The sequence below is a fragment of the Rhinolophus ferrumequinum genome, chromosome 5 (assembly GCF_004115265.2).
Source record: "Rhinolophus ferrumequinum isolate MPI-CBG mRhiFer1 chromosome 5, mRhiFer1_v1.p, whole genome shotgun sequence".
In the NCBI taxonomy this organism is placed as follows: domain Eukaryota; kingdom Metazoa; phylum Chordata; class Mammalia; order Chiroptera; family Rhinolophidae; genus Rhinolophus; species Rhinolophus ferrumequinum.
Window position 1 is genome coordinate 18,185,361 of NC_046288.1, and position 17,937 is coordinate 18,203,297.

At 40.3% G+C, this 17,937-nt stretch overlaps 1 protein-coding gene and 1 pseudogene across 9 annotated transcripts in view; both read left to right on the plus strand.

The window, feature by feature from the left end:
* Positions 1 to 17,937, plus strand: part of CRACD (capping protein inhibiting regulator of actin dynamics) — a 256,852-nt gene that overhangs the window by 190,065 nt on the left and 48,850 nt on the right. For all 9 annotated transcript variants that reach the window (XM_033105791.1, XM_033105797.1, XM_033105789.1 and 6 more), the window contains one exon: positions 794 to 965. The gene's annotated coding sequence lies outside the window, so the exon portion shown is untranslated. The remainder of the gene's footprint in view (positions 1 to 793; positions 966 to 17,937) is intronic.
* LOC117022615 (ATP synthase F(0) complex subunit C2, mitochondrial-like) lies at positions 9,696 to 12,966 on the plus strand (annotated as a pseudogene).

Here is a 17,937-nt window from a genome sequence, read left to right on the forward strand (position 1 = left end):
AAGAAAAGGAAAGATCTGAGAAGATGCTTCTGGTGTCGGGTGATTTATACTTTCCTTTCCTAAGTAGGAGTGGAGCGATGTGGAGGAATTTGTGTCTGAAGGAGCAGAACTGAAAGGTATTACCTAAAATATCTGTAAGAAATGCGGGCCATGAGCCTGGGTCCTGACTGGATGAAGTAATATACAGAAAAGATGTTCATAGCAACTCCTTTGGGGCTCTTCATAGTAGATTTTAAAAGGAAACAAGAGAAATAAACTGGAACTATACGGGGATGGAGGGAATTGAGGGCAAAGTTTATGCCAATAGTTAGTAGTTTTCTTATGTGTCTAACAAAGGCTGAAACAGAGTGGTTCTCAGAGGAGATTATATACATATATAAATTTTCTTAAACACCTGTCTGGCTTATGTGTTTTCCTCAGCTTCTTCCGTGGAGAAGGGCACAGGCCATCTGCTTTGTTAAAGAAAGCAGATACCCCCTTTGTGTGGCATGTGCAACGGGGTGGTGTTCACCTGCCACCGTGAAGCTTGGAACCCCTTCACATTGTCCCCAGGTGCTTCTTGGGAGCCAGGAAGGCAGAGAACTTACTGTGCCCTTTGCTGGTCTCCTCCTGACTGTGCATGGATAGGCCCTGGCCCTTACATTCCTGGCACAGGGCTTGGTCGCTCAGTCACTCCAATGGCTGCCCTTTGCCCCGGCTCCCTGGGCTGGAGGCAGCTCAGTTGTAATTTGCTCTTACGCTCCGAGGTGTAGCCGAGTCAAACTGCAGTGAATGTTTATCTTGTAATCCACAGACAAGAAGAAGGGAGGCAAATTCCAGCCCTTTAAGAAGTTGTTTGGCAAAAGGAAAAAGAAAGATACTTCATTGTCCCGGGAGGCGTTCACAGGAAAGAAGAGTCACTCTCCCCAGAGTGTTAGCAATGGGACCTTCTCTTCCGATGAGGAGACCCTGGAGGACAATCTAAGGTAATAACTTATACTTTTTTCCCAGATCTTTGGCAGAGTTACCAGGTGGGGAATGGGGTCCCAAAAGAGGCAGGAGCGGAATCACAGATGTGTCCTACCTCTAGGAAGGTGGAAGCCTTGGGGTACTTGGTGTGGTCTGTGTAGAGAAGTCACTGTAAGGAGCTGGCAAACGAGTCTGGCCCTACTTTCTGGGAGAGCACTGGGATCTGTGCCTTCATTTCACTGCCCTCACTGGTGGCAGAGGCAGCCTGTCACTGGCTTGGATCAACAAGTTTCCTTGGATTGAAGGAGACATCATTTCCATGTGCCATTGTTTAGGAAAGAGAAAGGGTGGTCACAGGTTACATTTTATACCCATGTCAGGATGCAGACTGCTCAGGCACAGGGTGGTCATCTTCATACCCCCGGACATGCCTGGCAACTTCCAGAACCTGTCTGCAATGAGCTTTCACTCTTTGTTTGCTATGTGTCTCTCTCTCTCTTTCTCCCTCTCTCAGAACAAACACAGGCACTATATCTGGCCATGACAGACAGTGTCAAGAACTCAGAAAAGCAGTGTCAGGAGGTACTGTCTTACCTCAGTGCTGGGAACTGAAGTCAGAGTCGGAGATGGTTAAATTCTGCTCCTGACAGCTTAGAAGTCAGCTTCTCTGAGAAGCCTTGCCCTCTCCCCGATCTGATATGTTTGCCCTTCCCTGCATTCCCCTAGCTCCACGTGCCTGGCTCCTGCAGGTGCCTGTCACTTTCTATGGAAATTATTGATTTTCTTGTCTGGCTCTCTCACTCAACTGCCAGTTCCATGAAGTCAGGGACCAGATTTTATTCAGCCTCATCTTTGGTGCTCAAAAAATGTTTCCTATGAATGCCTGGCACTGCACAAATTGCCATAGTACGGTCCTTGTAGCAAGTCCTTGAATGACATTTCCTTCAACATCGTTTCATTATAACATTGATGAGAAGGAAAAAAAAAGTGATTACCCGCCAGACCACTGTCTATATGGAGTTTGCACGTTCTCCTCATTTCTGTGTGGATTTTCTCCAGGGACTCCTATTTCCTCCCACGTCCCAAAGATGTGCACGTTAGGTGAACTGGCATGTTTGCGTTGTCCCCATCTGAGTGTGTGTGTGTGTGTGTGTGTGTGTGTGTGTGTCCCTGTGATGGAAGGGATCCTGTCCAGGGTTGAGTCCCACTTTGTGCCCTAAATAGGCTGTGGCCCCTAGCGACTCTAAGCTGGAATAGCTGAGTTGGAAAAGAATGATTTACTCATTTTTATTAATCTTTCCTCAATGTATGTGTAGCTTACCTTTATTTCAATGTTTACCATTAGAAGTGTTTGGGGTCTTTATTTAGACGTTTGGTGATGTTTTTGTGACCAGAAATATGGAACTCTCATTTACATCAGTTAGTCAATAGTAAAATTGGTTTCACTAGGTGTGGTTTTGGTTAAAGTTACACTGTCTAAGAACTTATCAGTGACGTGATGTTAAGTGAGGACTTAATGTACATGTTGAAAGAATAAATGATATAATCTGTAATATTCTTGCTGTGTTTGAAGGACAAGGACAAAAATATCCTCATCATGTGTGTCAGTCAGCAAATTCTAATAAATACTACAGTTGAACACAAATTACAAAATCCTCAGGCAAGCGATGTACTTAAGCTCCACAGCGCTCACCTGCAGTATTTATTGGTCCTAAGTAATACTGACTCTTCGTCGACACACCTCTATTTGATTTCTGTTGTCTTTAGTGAGAAAACTATCAAATTTAACCGAAGGGAATTATTTCAATGAAAGGAGAACACAGCTAGTGCTGAACTTACCCAATTGTTGGAATGTCCATACTGACAGATGAGTGTTTTCATTTTGAATCAGTTTTCATTTTTCAGCTTCTTCGGCTGTAAAATAGGAATGTGGACTTTTTTGCCTCACAGTATCAGAATGAGTTACAGATACGAAAATGTGACCAAGTAGCTCTTTAATGCAAAATGATATTAAGTGTAAAAAGTTCTCCTTTGGAAGGACTGTCCAATGAAAACATAGCACATCCTTTTTATGGATTTGCCAAGTCCCTGATTTCTTATTGAATTATGCCTGGACCCTGGTTGTTCTCTTCCCATTTAAGTTCTATTCCATTTACCCCTTGGAGTTTCCTTAAGATTTTAAGTTTTACAAAGCCTTGGAACATTCCACATTGGATCAAACAGCTACATTTCTGTAAAACATAGGTAATGTCACCTGTTCATATTATTGATTCTTGTTGATAAACTTACATTTATGAGACATATGCTACATTTTAATTAACACTTGTTTTTATAATAAAGGAAGCTGGAAGGATAAGCTTTGGATGAAGAGTTTTTAAAAATGTCTCTAAATATTTTTAAAATTAAAGAAATGGGAAAATAAAAGTCATTTAAAATATTTATTCCTCGAATATTCAAACTATTGAAGGAGAGAAATTACTAAGCAAGAATAATATATCCTGCAATGTTATCCTTTAGATATGAAGGAGACCTTTCCAGATATACAGAAGCAGAGGGAATTTTCCACCACAAGGCCTGAATTACAGGAAATACTGAAGGAGGCTATTTGACCTGAGACAAAAAGACAAAAGGATTCAAAACTATGAGCAGGGTTACTAACAGACACACAGAAGCAGGAAATGGCAACCCTTACACAGAACACGGCACTATACACTTAAACATAACATAAAAGGTGAAGAAGATAAAAACATAAAAAAAGAAAAAGAAGAAGACAATTTGCTACTGCAACCCAAAAATGAACTTATAGCATAAATAGGGATAATTTGTGACAACAAAACCATAAAAGGGGAGGGAGTAAAGGTCCGAATTTGCAAAGGGGAATGGGAATAAGATGCATGCTGAAGAAAAAGGACTACTGTATGTATGAAACTTTCTTTTACATAAAATTAATGGTAACCACTCAAAATAAATCTAGAACTAAGACATAGTAACATAAAAAAGAGGGAACAGAGTAAAAAAATCATAGAATACCATCAAACTAAAATATCAGACAGAAACACAAAGGTAAAGAAATAATGGAGACACTGAGCTACCAGAAAACAGAAGATAAAATGGCCATAGAAAATCCTCATATGTCAACAATCATTCTAAATGTAAATGGACTGAATACACCAATAAAAAGGCACAGAGTATCAGATTGGATCAAGAAACAAAACCCAACAATATGCTGCCTCCAAGAGACAGCATCTCAGCTACAAGGACAAATACAGACTCAAAGTGAAAGGGTGGAAATTGACACTCCAAGCAAATGGCATCCAGAGAGAAGTGGATGTGTTCATACTTATATCTGACCTCAGGATAAAAAAAGTAATGAGACATAAATGGGCACTTCATAATGATAAAGGGGACAATACAACAAGAAGACATAACATTTATCAACATATATGCTCTCAATCAGGAAGCACCAAAATATATAATTCAGCTACTCACAGAACTAGACGGAGAAACTGACATAAACACAATTATAGTAGGGGACCTAAATACACCATTGACAGCTATGAATAGATCATCTAAATAGAAAATCAGTAAGGAACTATCAGCCTTAAATGATACATTAGACCAAATGGACATAATTGACATTCATAGAGCATTTCATCCTAGAATACCAGATTATCCATTCTTGTCTAGTGCACATGGAACATTCTCAAAGATAGACCATATGTTGAGACACAAAACTAGCTTCAGCAAATTTAAGAAGATTGGAATCATGCTAGGCATATTCTCCGACCATGAGGCTTTGAAATGGAGGTCAACTGCAGGAAGAAATCAGGAAAAAGCACAAATATGTGGAGATTAAACAACATGCTATTAAAGAATGACTGGGTCAAAGAAGAAATTAAAGGAGAGATAAAAAAATAAACAGAAACAAGTGAGAATGAAAATATATCGTATTAAAAGTACAGAGATGAGGCAAAAGCAATATTAAGAGGGAAATTTATATCATTGCAGGCCTATCTCAAGAACCGAAAATTCCCAAATAAGCAACCTAACATTATGTCTTACAGAACTAGGAAAAGAAGAACAAATGAAACCCGAAGTCAGCAGAAGGATGGAAATAAAATTAGAGCAAAACTAAATGAAATACTTTAGCATAGGGAATATAATCAATAATGTGATAATAACTCAGTATAGTGTCAAATGGGTACTGTTGAATAACTATGATGTACACTGAAACTAATATAATATTGTATGTTAGCTATATTTTAATAAAAATCTTAAAAAGAACTAAATGAAATAGAGAACAAAAATAATAGAAAAAAGTAATGAAACAAAGAGCTGGTTCTTTGAAAAGATTAATAAAATTGGCAAACTCTTGGCTAGACTCACTAGGGAGAAAAAGAGAAAAGATACAAATAAACTCAGAAATGAAAGAGAAGTTATGATGGATACCACAGAAAAAAATCATACATTAATACTATGAAAGACTATATGCCACCAAATTGAATAACCTAGAAGAAATGGACAAGTTCTTAGAAATATATAACCTTACTAGACTGAATCACGAAGAACTGGAAAATTTAAATAGACTAATCACCAGTAAGGAAATTGAAATGATCATCCAAAACCACCCCAAGAGCAAAAGCAGGACCAGATAGCTTCACTAGTGAATTCTGCCAAACATTCAAAAATGATTTTATACCTGTCCTCCTCAAACTCTTTTAGCAATACGTCCTAACTCATTTTATGAGGCCAGCATTACCTTGATATCAAAACCTGGTAAGGATAACACACACAAAAAAGAAAACTGCAGTCCAAAATCTCTGATGAATACAGATGCAAAAAATCCTAAGCAAAATACCAGCAAATCAAATACAACAATACATTAAAAAGATCATACATCGTGATCAAGTGGGGTTCATTCCAGGGGTACAAGGATGGTTACACAAATCGATCAGTGAGATACACCACTTAAGCAAAATAAAAGATAAAAATCATATGATTATATCAATGGATGCAGAAAAAGCATTTGACAAGATACAACATCCATTTATTATTAAAACTCTTAATAAAGTGGGTATAGAAGGAAAATACCTCAACTTAATAAAGGCCAAGTGCAACAAAACCTCATATCATACTTAATGGTAAAAAAATGAAAGCTTCCCCTATGTTCAGGTACAAAACAGGAATGCCCTCATCACCACCGTATTCAACATAGTATTGGAAGTCCCAGCCAGAGCAGTCAGGCAAGAGAAAGAAATCATAGGCATCCATATTGGGAATGAAGAAGTTAAATTGTCATTTTTTGCAGGTGACATGATTCTTTATACAGAAAACCCTAAAGACTCCACCAAAAAAAGCTATTAAAATCAATAAACAAATACTGTGAAGTTGCAGGATACAAAGTCAATGTACAAAAATCTATCATATTTCTATATACTAACAACGACATTTCAGAAAAAGAAATGAATAAAAACAATTCATTTTGCAATTGCAACAAAAAGAATAAAATACCTAGGAATAAACTTAACAAAGGATGTGAAGGACCTATATGCTGAAAACTATAAGACATTATTAGAGGAAATTGAAGAAGACACAAAGAAATGGAAAGATATTCCGTGTTCATGGATTGGAAGAATCAACATAGTTAAACTGGTATATTATTACCCAAAGCAATACACAGATTTATGCAATCCTCATCAAAATCTCAAAGGCATTTTTTACAAGAAATAGAACAACAACAACAACAGAAATCAGATTTGTATGGAATCACAAAAGATCCCGAATAGCCAAAGCAATCCTAAGAAAAAAGAACAAGGCTGGAGGTATCACACTCCCTGACTTCAACCTATACTGCAAGGTGACAAGAATCAAAACAGCATGGTATTGGCAGAAAAGTAGACACATAGACCAATGGAATAGAATTGAAACCTCAGAAATAAACCCACATATACGGGCACATAATTTTCGTTAAAGGAGCCAAAAACATACAATCAAGAAAAGAAAGCCTCTTCAATAAATGGTTCTGGGAAAATTGGAAAGCCATGTGCAAAAGACTGCTATCTGTCACTGTGTGCCAAAATTAACTCAAAATGAATCAAAGACCTAAACATAAGACCTGAAACAATAAACTGCACAGAATAAAGTGTAAATACTAAGTATATGGACCTTGGATTCAGAGAAGATTTTATGAATTTGACCTCAAAGGCAAGGGAAGTAAAAGCAAAAATAAATGAATGGGACTATGTCAAATTAAAAAGCTCTGCACCGCAAAGGAAACCATCAACAAAACAAAGCAGAAACCAACCAAATGAGAGAAGACATTTGCAAATAGCACCTCCGATAAGCGGCTAATATCCAAAATATATAAAAACTTGTACAACTCAATAACAGAAAAAACAATCCAATTAAAAAATGGGCAGAGGACCTGAACAGACACTCCTCCCAAGAAGACATACGAACGGCCAACAGATATATGAAAAAATGCTAAACTTCCCTAGCTATTAGGGAAATGCACATCAAAACCACAGTGAAAAATCACCTCACACCTGTTATAATGGCTATCGTCAACAAGACAAATAATAACAACTGTTGGAGAGGCTGTGGAGAAAAAGGAAGCCTCACACACTGTTGGTGGGAATGTAAATTAGCAGTCACTGTTGAAAACAATATGCACGTTCCTCCAAAATTAAGAATAGAATTACCATACAATCCAGAAATTCCTCTTCTGGGAATCTACCCAAAAATCTGAAAACAGTTATCTGTAAAGATATATGTACCACTATGTTCATTGCAGCACTATTCACGGTGTCCAAGACTTGAAAACAACCAAAGTGTTCTTCAGTAGATGATTGGATAAAGAAGATGTGGTATGTATGAACAATGGAATATTATTTGGCCATAAGAAAAAAATGAAATACTGCCATTTGCGATAACATGGATGGATCTTGAGATTGTCATGCATGAGACAGAAAAAGTCGAGAACCAAGTGAAGATAAAACTGACAGCAACAAATGAGCAAGACAAACAAAAACTTATAGATACAGACAACAGTTTAGTGGTTATCAGAGGATGAGGAGGGAGTGAGGGTGGTAGAAGAGGGAAAAGGGGGTCAAATATATGGTGACAGAAGGAGAACTGACTCTGGGTGGTGAACACACAATGCAATATATATAGATGATGTGTTATAGAAATGTACACTTGAAACCTATGTAATTTTACTAACCAATGTCATCCCAATAAATTTAATCAATATATTAAAAAATATGTATTCCCCTCTTCTTGGAAATTGACAGTTGCCATATAACTCCACCCTTGAAGCAAATATTACATTCATTGCTTATAGTATATCTGAACTTCTGATTATTTGTCCTATTTAGAGATGGGTGTTGTTTTCAACAATTCTTATTTTCAATTCACTGGACGTGTTACTTTACACGGTGTAATGATTCACAACATTTCTGTTCATTTTGCTATCTCCAAAATGGACAGCTCTCACTAAAACACTAAATTCCATTAGCGTGGTCTTTGATAGAGGTTCCCAGGAGGCTGATTTCAGCATGATGTGAAGGAGAATTTCCTAATTACTAGAGCTGCCTAAAAAATGGGGAGGCTGTGTGTACCAGCAAGGTCAGGACTGATGAAGGGGAATTTCAGTACTGGGTGAGGATTTAAAGGAGCTGAACTTTAACTCCAAGAATCTGTAATTCTAGAAATGTCTCCATGGCCAGAAATAGCTCATTATTGATCTTCTTCTGCCTAAAATTTCTCATTTCCTTTGGGCTTTTAAAGCATTCTGTTCTTTCTCTAGGTCAGAAGCCTTCGTTTCTCTCAGGCTGCTGCTGTTAAATTACACATGCCTGTGGGGAAAGGACAACAGTAAAACATGATCAGTTTTTAACAACTTAATATGACTTCCTTTATTAATTAATTACAACTAATACTGTGTTTCCCAGACTGTGTTAAATTTAAAAGGGGAGAAAGGGTCATTTTGGCAAATAGGTTTGGGAAATTCTGGGCCAAAACAAATTAAACAGGATCCTTCACATAGGACTTGAGAGCCTTTACTATGCTAATTTACCCTGGGAATCTGTGAGAAGAGGGATGAAGGATGTAGCATAGAGCATTGCCAAGATTCCTTTGACCACAAACCCTTTTATTCAAGGGGGACATCCTGTAGCATATATTAAAGCTACCACTTATTGAACTTAATGCAATATGTTTGGCATAAATGAACTCATATAACATTTACCACGACACTCTGAGGTTGACATTATTATCCCCATTTCAAAGATAACAAAACTAAGGGCAGTGAGTAACTTGCTGGTAACTTGCTGAGCCACTAAGACTAGTAGGAAAGACTCCATTCTTAACCATCCACTATTCTGCCTCTCAGGGTGGCTGCAGCCTTCCCTGGGAGCTAGTCACATGGCCCTGAGTGCCCTACTAGTCCTGAGGCGCCCGGCTCAAGTGTCCTGCCTTCAGCTGCCTGACTGAAGCTCTCCTACTTCTGGGACTCTACTTGTCTTGCTTCCAGTTTTGACCTACTACTCAGCATTTACTATATCATGCTGCACAGCTACAGCATTTTAGCTACAGTGAGAACGGAAGGGACTCCGGGGAGGGTGAGCTCACTCTGGGACAGGAACAGTCAGGAAAGGGTCAGGAATGAGGAGCCGTTGAGCTGCCTCCAAATGATGGGCAGGATTTGGAGTAGCTGAAAGGCAAGGCATGAACATTTCAGATCGGGAATGGAAGAGATTGCCAGGTAAGGGTGAATGTGGCAAATAGAATAGGAGGGAACTTTCCAACTCACTCTATGAGACCAGTGTTACTCTCATACCAAAACCAGGCAAAACAAAAAAGCAGAAAACGCATTTGACAAAAATCTAACACCCTTTCATGATAAAAACACTTAAATAGAATAGAAGGGAACTTCTTCAGCATGATAAAGGGCATCTACAAAAAATCCAGAGCTAATAGTGTACTTAATGGTAAAAGAACGAATGTGTCCGCCTTAAGATCAGGAATAAGACAAAGATATCTATTCAATACTGTATTGTCATGAAATATAGGTCATAGCTAGGACAATTAGGCAAGAAAGAGAAATAAAAAGGAAAGGGGAAAAAAAGTCTCTATTTGCAGATGCCATGATTTTTACATGTGGAAAATCTCAAAGAATCATCATCAACAACAACAAATCAATTAGACTAATAAACAAGGTTGATTAAGGTTGCAGGATACAAGATTGAAGTTTTGTATTTCAGTTGTATTTCTGTACACTACTAATGAGCAATCCAAAAATGAATTTGTGAAACTAACTTTATTTATAATAGCATCAAAAGGAATAAAATACTTAGAAATAAATTTAACAAAAGAAGTATAAGACTTGTGCGCTGGAAATGACAAGATATCATTGAAGGAAATTAAAGATCTAAATACATGGAAAGACATCTCATATTTATGTTAAGATGACAATACTCCCTAACCTGATCCACAGATTCAGTGCAATTCCTTTCAAAATCCTGTCTGCCTTTTCTGCAGACATTGGCAAGTGTGTCCTAAAATTCATATGGAAATGCAAGGGACTCAGAATAACCAAAGCAATCTTGGAGGGCTCACACTTCCCGAGTTAAAAACTTGCTGCATATCTAAACAATATGGCACTGGCATAAGGATAGCTATGAGGTCTGATCAAAAAAATACAGTGAATGTTTAAATTTAAAAAAAATTTATTACAGTAAAAGACACATTGCCATTAATCCCCCTCAAAATACTCCCCCTCACTTTGAACACCTTATCCCATCATTCTTGCCACTTTCTGAAGCAATTTTGGAAGTCCCCTACATGAGTGTCTTTAGTTAAGCTGTTGTGGCTGCCTCAATGTCCTGAATTGATTCAAAACGTTAACCTTTCATGGTTATTTAGACTTTGGGGAAGAGCCAGAAGTCACGTGGTGCCAGATCCAGCGGACGAGGATACATCATAATATTTTCATTTGACAGAAATTGCCGTACCAGAAGCAATGTGTGACACAGAGCCTTTGTATTGTGATCACAAAATACAGTGAATGCTGCCGCCGAGTACCATCCAACAGAAAGGCAGGGATCTTCAATACAAGAAGCAGCACATCGAACCTTAGTAACAGTGTGTGACAAGTTTCAATTTGTTCTGTGCAGTCGACCAGGTGTGAGCTACTGTTGAGAGACGGTATGTTTTAAAGTGTGTCATAAATCATCCTCCATCATGACAATGCTCCATGTCACACATTGCTTCTGGTATGTGGCAATTTCTGTCAAATAAAAGCATTATGGTGTGTCCTCATCCACCTTATTCACCAGATCTGGCACCGTGCGACTTCTGGCTTTTCCCCAAAGTCAAAATGATTCAGGACATTGAGGCAGCCATGACAGCACAACACTCACAAAAGAGGACTTTCAGAGCTGCTTCAGAAAGTGGCAGGAACAATGGAATAAGTATATCTGAAGCAAGCAGGAGTATTTTGAAGGGGATTAATGACAATGTGTCTTCTTATAATAAATATATTTTATTTAAACATTCACTATATTGTTTGCTCACTTCTCATATATAGCTCAATGGATTAGAATTGAAAGACCAGAAATAAACCCTTATATTTGTGGTTAGTTGATTTTTAGTGACAGTGCCAAGACAATTCAATAGGCGAAAAATAATCTTTTCAACCAACGATGCTGGACAATGGATAGCCACACGGAAAAGAATAAAGTTGGACCACTTACAGCCTTACAGCATTTATAAAAATGAGCTCAAAATGGATAACAGATCTAAATGGGAGAGGTAAAACTATAAAACTCTTGGAAGAACACAAAGAAGTAAATCCATGACCTTGGATTAGGCAATGATGAGGTACCAAAAAGCACAAGTGACAAAATAAAAAATCGATAAATTGGACTTCATCAAAAATAACTTCTGTGCTACAAATGATACCATGAAGAAAGCGAATAGGCAATCCTCAGAACGGAAGCAAACATTTACATATCACTTATCTGATAAAAATTATATTCAGAATAAGTAAAGAACTCTTTACATATAAAAAGACCAAAAAAAAAAAATAAAAGAGAAAGAGAAAGAAAAAGAAAACAGTTTTAAAAATGGGCAAAGGAATTAATAGCCATTTCTAAAGACATAAAAATGTCCACTGACGTATAAAAACACATTTGGCTCAACATCATTAGTCATCAGAGAAATGCAAGTCAAAACCACAATGAGAGATCACTTCACACCTATTACGAAGGCTATGATATAAAAGACATACACTCACAAGTGCTGAGGAGGTGGAGCGATCGGAACCCTCAGACAGTCCTGGTGGGAATGTAAAATGGTACAGTCACCTTGAAAAACAATTGGACAGTTCCTCAAAATGTTACGCATAGAATTACCATATGACCCACCAATTCCACTCCTAGGTACATACTCAAAAGAAATAAAAGCATATGTCCACGCAAAAACTTGTACACAAATGTTCATAGCAGTGTTTTCATAATGCACAAAAAGTTGAAACAGTCCTTTCGGTCTTCTCTGCCCCGGGAGCAGCTCTCCTGCCACAGCCCCTCATCCCCTGAAAATATATGCACGCACCCAGTTTGTCTCCACCCCCTCCTTGGTCAGGAGCACCTCTCAGCTGCTGAGCCGATCGCTGTCTGCAGTGGTGCTGAAATGACCGCGACACTGACAGCTCTAGCCTCAGCAGCTTGGCAGCCCCACATACCCTGACCTCATTTATTTCTAGCCACAGCTTCCAAACCAGCGCCATTTCAAGGGACATGGACACAGCAGCCAAGTTCGTTCGGGCGGGGCTGCCACAGTAGGGCTGGCTCTGGAACTGGAACTGGAACTGTGTGTGGGAGCCTCGTCCTGGCTTTTGCCAGGAGCCCTTCTCTGAAACAGCAGCTCTTCCCCAGTGCCATTCTGGGCTTTGCCCTCTCAGAGGCCATGGGGCTCTTTTGCCCGATGGTGGCCTTTCTCATCCTCTTCGCCATGTGAAGGAGCCGTCTCCATCTCCCATAGTTATTCTCCTGTGTCTGGTCTGCCCTGTATGTTCCTTTTCCTATGCCTCCCCAGGCAGCCTGGGGAAAGTGGTTGGCTCACAGTTTGATGGAGGGAAGACAAATACATACTGTATTAATAAGAAAAAAAAGTTGAAGCAATCCAAATGTCCATCAAAAGATGAAGGATGAATACAAACTGGTGCATCTTCATATGGTGGAATGTTTGGGAATAAAAAAGAATGAAATACTGATCCATGTTATGACATGAATAAACTTTGAAAATATTATTCTAATTGAAAGAAGCCAGTGAAAAAAGACTATCTACTGTATGATTCCATTTATACAAAATGTCCAAATAGACAAATCCATAGAGACAGAAAGATTAGCGGTTCCAGGTATGGAGCAGGGTGAGGAGTGACTGTTAATGGTATGGGGTTTCTTTTGGGGGGCTGATAAAAATCTTCTAAACTTAGGTGGTAGTGATGGTATATTCTGTGACTGTACTAAAAATCATTGAAATGTACCCTTTAAAAGGTTGGATTTTATGGTATGAATTATATCTCAAAAAAGATTTTTTTTTTAAAGGAATGAATGTGGAATTGGAAAGGTCATATCTGGCTGAGGTGATAAGTTCATCTTGGCAGAGGAGAGTAGGGGCTTATTTTCCTCCCCCAAACTCCTAAAATAGGAGGTAGAAACAGGGTGGAATAGAAAGGGATTATTTTGAAGGAGGACATCATTGCCGAGTAGAGCAGGCTAGCTTGGAAGGATAAGCAGCTGCTCACGTTTCTTTGAAGGCATTGAGCCCCTGCACTGGGGGGTGCAGGCATTTTGATGGGAGAGAGGAGATGGGGAAAGAGATACAAGTCATGTTTGAAACTACCTACTTAAATTGCCTGTGGTTGACACCACGCACTCCTCCCACCCCAAAAGCTAATATAAATCCTACTCTCTATTTATATGATACCCTTATTTAGTAGACACACACACACACACACACCAATGTTAAAGGTTTGAAATGATTTTTAGTCCCGATCTAATACCTTCACCTTACAGATGGGGAAACTGAGGCTCAAAGAAATCACAGTGCTAGAGCTGTGACTAGAACCCAAGTCAGCTGATTTGGCACATGATAATCCTTTTGTCTGGAATAACCCCGTCCCTCATCCTTACCTCCTTCACCCAGCTCATTCCTCTTCATCCTTCATTTTTCTGAACAAACGTACCTTCCACGGCTTCTCAGACCCCCTCAGCCTAGATGAAACCCCCACCCACCCCGCTGTTGTTCTCACAACTTCCTGTACCTTTCCATTAGAGTAGGCCTGTATGGGTGCCTTTCCCTTTACCTCCAGCCTCCAGAACTGTGCCTGGCGCATAGCAGGTGTTCAGTGATTATTCATTTAATGAACGAGTACATGAATATTGATCTTTTCACCATAGTGACTTTTCCCACTGGACAAGTCAACAGTCTTCTGATCCATCCTTGTTTCTCACCGTGGTAAAAGAGTATTGCCATCCCTCTTACGTGCTAGAAAGGGAAAATTACAGAGTTGGTGTGATGAGACAACATGTCGCCAATATTTCCAGTGAAGCTCAGGCTCTGATTGCTGGTGTCTGTCTTAGGTCACTTGGCCATGCTGTTTTTCGGAAGATGAAGTCAGGAAAGACTTATTATTTTACTTGATCATTTATCCTCTGTCCGTAGGAACCTGGGATGTACTGACATTGAACAGGGACTAGAGAAGAGGTGCAAAAACCATCAAATGAATGAAAATTAGGGACTACGCAGGAGAATTAATGAAGGTGGGCTAAATATATCAGGCGGGGGAGAAGGAGGTTGATGAATCAGTTATAGCGATAACTGGAAATACAGTGTGTGGGAGAGAACAGACCAGGGGCCAGGGTCCACTTGTGAATGCAGGTGCTTTCACTCAAGATCTATGAGCCCTTAGCCAAGCCAGCCCCTTCACCTGTTACATGGATATGCTGTCTCTTGGGACTATTATGAGGACAAAAAAATGCATGTGGCATTACACTATCTGCTCTAAAATAGTATTTTACAAATGCAGGGTAACATTATTACTGAGATAAAGAGGTGGTTGATAACTAGTTTTCTATTTCCAGAGCATAGACCAAGACTCAGTCTATTCAGATCATGGCTTTCTCCAGGTGGGGCAACTGAGGGGTGGAATAGATAGCATGGAAGCCTTACAGAGGTTTGGAGGCGGCTTGGACTCCTCATCCTGTGCGATGTAGACACAGGACTGGGCCAAGGCAAACTTTTGACTTCCAGTTCTAAGTGTCTTTGTTTTAAGATTCTAAACTTTCCTCTAATTCTTTGAATTTTTCATGATGTATCCTGTTTATGTCGTAATTATGAGGTAACTGGGTACTTTATAGTCCATTGAGTACCATATATTTTCAAAGACTACCCAAGTCAGGGATGAGCCTCCAAAATGCCACACAAAATATAATGTGATTCCACCCTCTAGTTTGTTTGATGAGGATAGTTAATTGCTGTTTAGCATTTCATTTGAATGAGACTCACGGATCTGTTTAGGAAGAAAACTGCTGATCAATTGCAATTGCCCCTGTTGTCATGGAAACAAGCTGCAATGGGACTATAATTATATTTCCTTATTCCTGAAGTGAATCCCTAATCATTGCTATGGCAATTACCCAATATCTATGGTCCCAAATTACATGATGCTTGTCCAAAAAAGACAAAGGAGGAGGAGGAGGAGGGCTGGCCTGAGACGTGTGTTAACTGTACAGCTGCAGAAAGCTTTTCCTTCTTTGGATGGGGAGAATTTCCCTCTGTAGGCTCCAAGGTTAGATGATGTCAGTGGGTCTTAGAATGTGCCCAGTGCTTAGGGTAGTGACTAGAGGCTCTATCGGGTAGGATGATTTCTGATATAACAGAAAACAGAACTACTATCATCAACAGGAATGGAATATATTATCTGATATTTCTGAAAGTCTGGAGGACTTTCCAAGTTCCAAAGAAGCAACGTCATCAAGATCCAGTCTGATTCCTTTTTCTTCTTATCCTTGGGGAGTAGGCTCCTCAGGGAGTAGGCGCTGGTCCTCAGACTTGTCTCCTTATAGCCCCAAGATGGCTTGCCACAGGTCCAGGTGACACATGCAGTTGACCGTCCCGGTCCTGTGTCCTGTTCTGCAAATGAGGAGAACTTTCCCAGAAACGCCTCCCCCAGCAAACTTTCCCTAAGTTTCCATTGTCCCTTTTACACCAGACCTTGCTGCGGACGGTAATTCCAGATAACAGAACTTAAAATGGAGATGGCTCTTCTTGACTCCTCCCTACTCTCCTTAGTGTTAAAGGTACAGTGGGGAAGGGATGCAGTCGCGTGACTACAGGGCTAACTTCGTTTTGCTTTGTTTCTCACCTTCTCTGTCTACTGTGCCCTTCTATTTCCCTGAGCTTCAGGTCATCGGCCATCAAGCACTCTCTGTCTGATCTCGATCACATTTGCGGATAAGCATGGTCAGAGGGCGCTGGACCTGGGCTTGGGCGTCCCAGTAGCATGGGGTATGGCACGCTTTGCTCTTAGGAAGCAGCACATGCCACCAAGAAAGAAAGGCAGCCTCTTGGGAGAGAAGTAGAATCAAAACACCAGCGAGCTGTACAAATAGTTGTCCATCCACATGGGCTAGGTTGGACAGGAGCATCAAGACACAGATCCAAAAGCATAGCGTGTCGGCTCTTTCTGGTAATTGAGCTGTTAGCATCAGTTCCCCTTCTCAACAGCACCCTGATTTCCTTTCAGGGAATCGAGTTTGCCTCTCTGTGGGTACCTCTGATAGGACATTGTGCCTGCTTCCTATGTCAGAAGCTGAAAGGACCACTTCCTCTCCCATGCAGCCTGACGTGACCTAGCCTGGCTAATCAGTCTTTCTCTCCTGGGCTTTGACTTGGCAGGTGGGTCAAATATGTAAGGGATACAACTGTGAGAGCCTTCTGTATACTGGTTCTTCCTGCACCATGAGGGTTGCCTGGACTGCTATAGTTCTCATCAGTCCTATCTTTTTCCAAGCCTTGTCATTAGCTTCTTTTGTTCTTTGAGGCCCCACTGTCCTAGTAAATTTTCTTCTACAGTTTCTGTTGCTTGTGACTAAGAACTGTAACTGACACAGAATGAAACCAGGAAAACTTGATGAGAGGGAGGTTTGAAATAGAAGGTGGGGGGGCCGGCCCAGTGGCTCAGGCGGTTAGAGCTCCATGCTCCTAACTCCGAAGGCTGCCGGTTCGATTCCCACATGGGCCAGTGGGCTCTCAACCACAAGGTTGCCAGTTCAATTCCTCGAGTCCCGCAAGGGATGGTGGGCAGTGCCCCCTGCAACTAAGATTGAACACGGCACCTTGAGCTGAGCTGCCGCTGAGCTCCCGCTGAGCTCCCAGATGGCTCAGTTGGTTGGAGCATGTCCTCTCAACCACAAGGTTGCTAGTTCAATTCCTCGACTCCCGCAAGGGATAGTGGGCTGTGCCCCCTGCAACTAGAAAACGGCAACTGCACCTGGAGCTGAGCTGCGCCCTCCACAACTAGGACTGAAAGGAAAACAACTTGAAGCTGAACGGCACCCTCCACAACTAAGATCGAAAGGACAACAACTTGACTTGGAAAAAAGGCCTGGAAGTACACACTGTTCCCCAATAAAAGTCCTGTTCTCCTTCCCCAATAAAATCTTTTAAAAAAAAAGAAGAAAAAAAAAAGAAATAGAAGGTGGGAAGCAAAGCCTGGAGCAATTCCCTGGTTTGAGTTGTAGAGAAGGCTCTGAAGAAACCTTTTGAAAAGAGATGTTGAGCATCCTTCTGACTTGCCCATCCGCTGGCTTCTCAGAGCGTTGCACATGGCCTCCTGTACAAGCCTGCCCTATCTGAAATATCCCCAGGACTGGAAAATATTCCCCTCTTCCCATCAACATGTTTGCATCATGCTTTCCATTC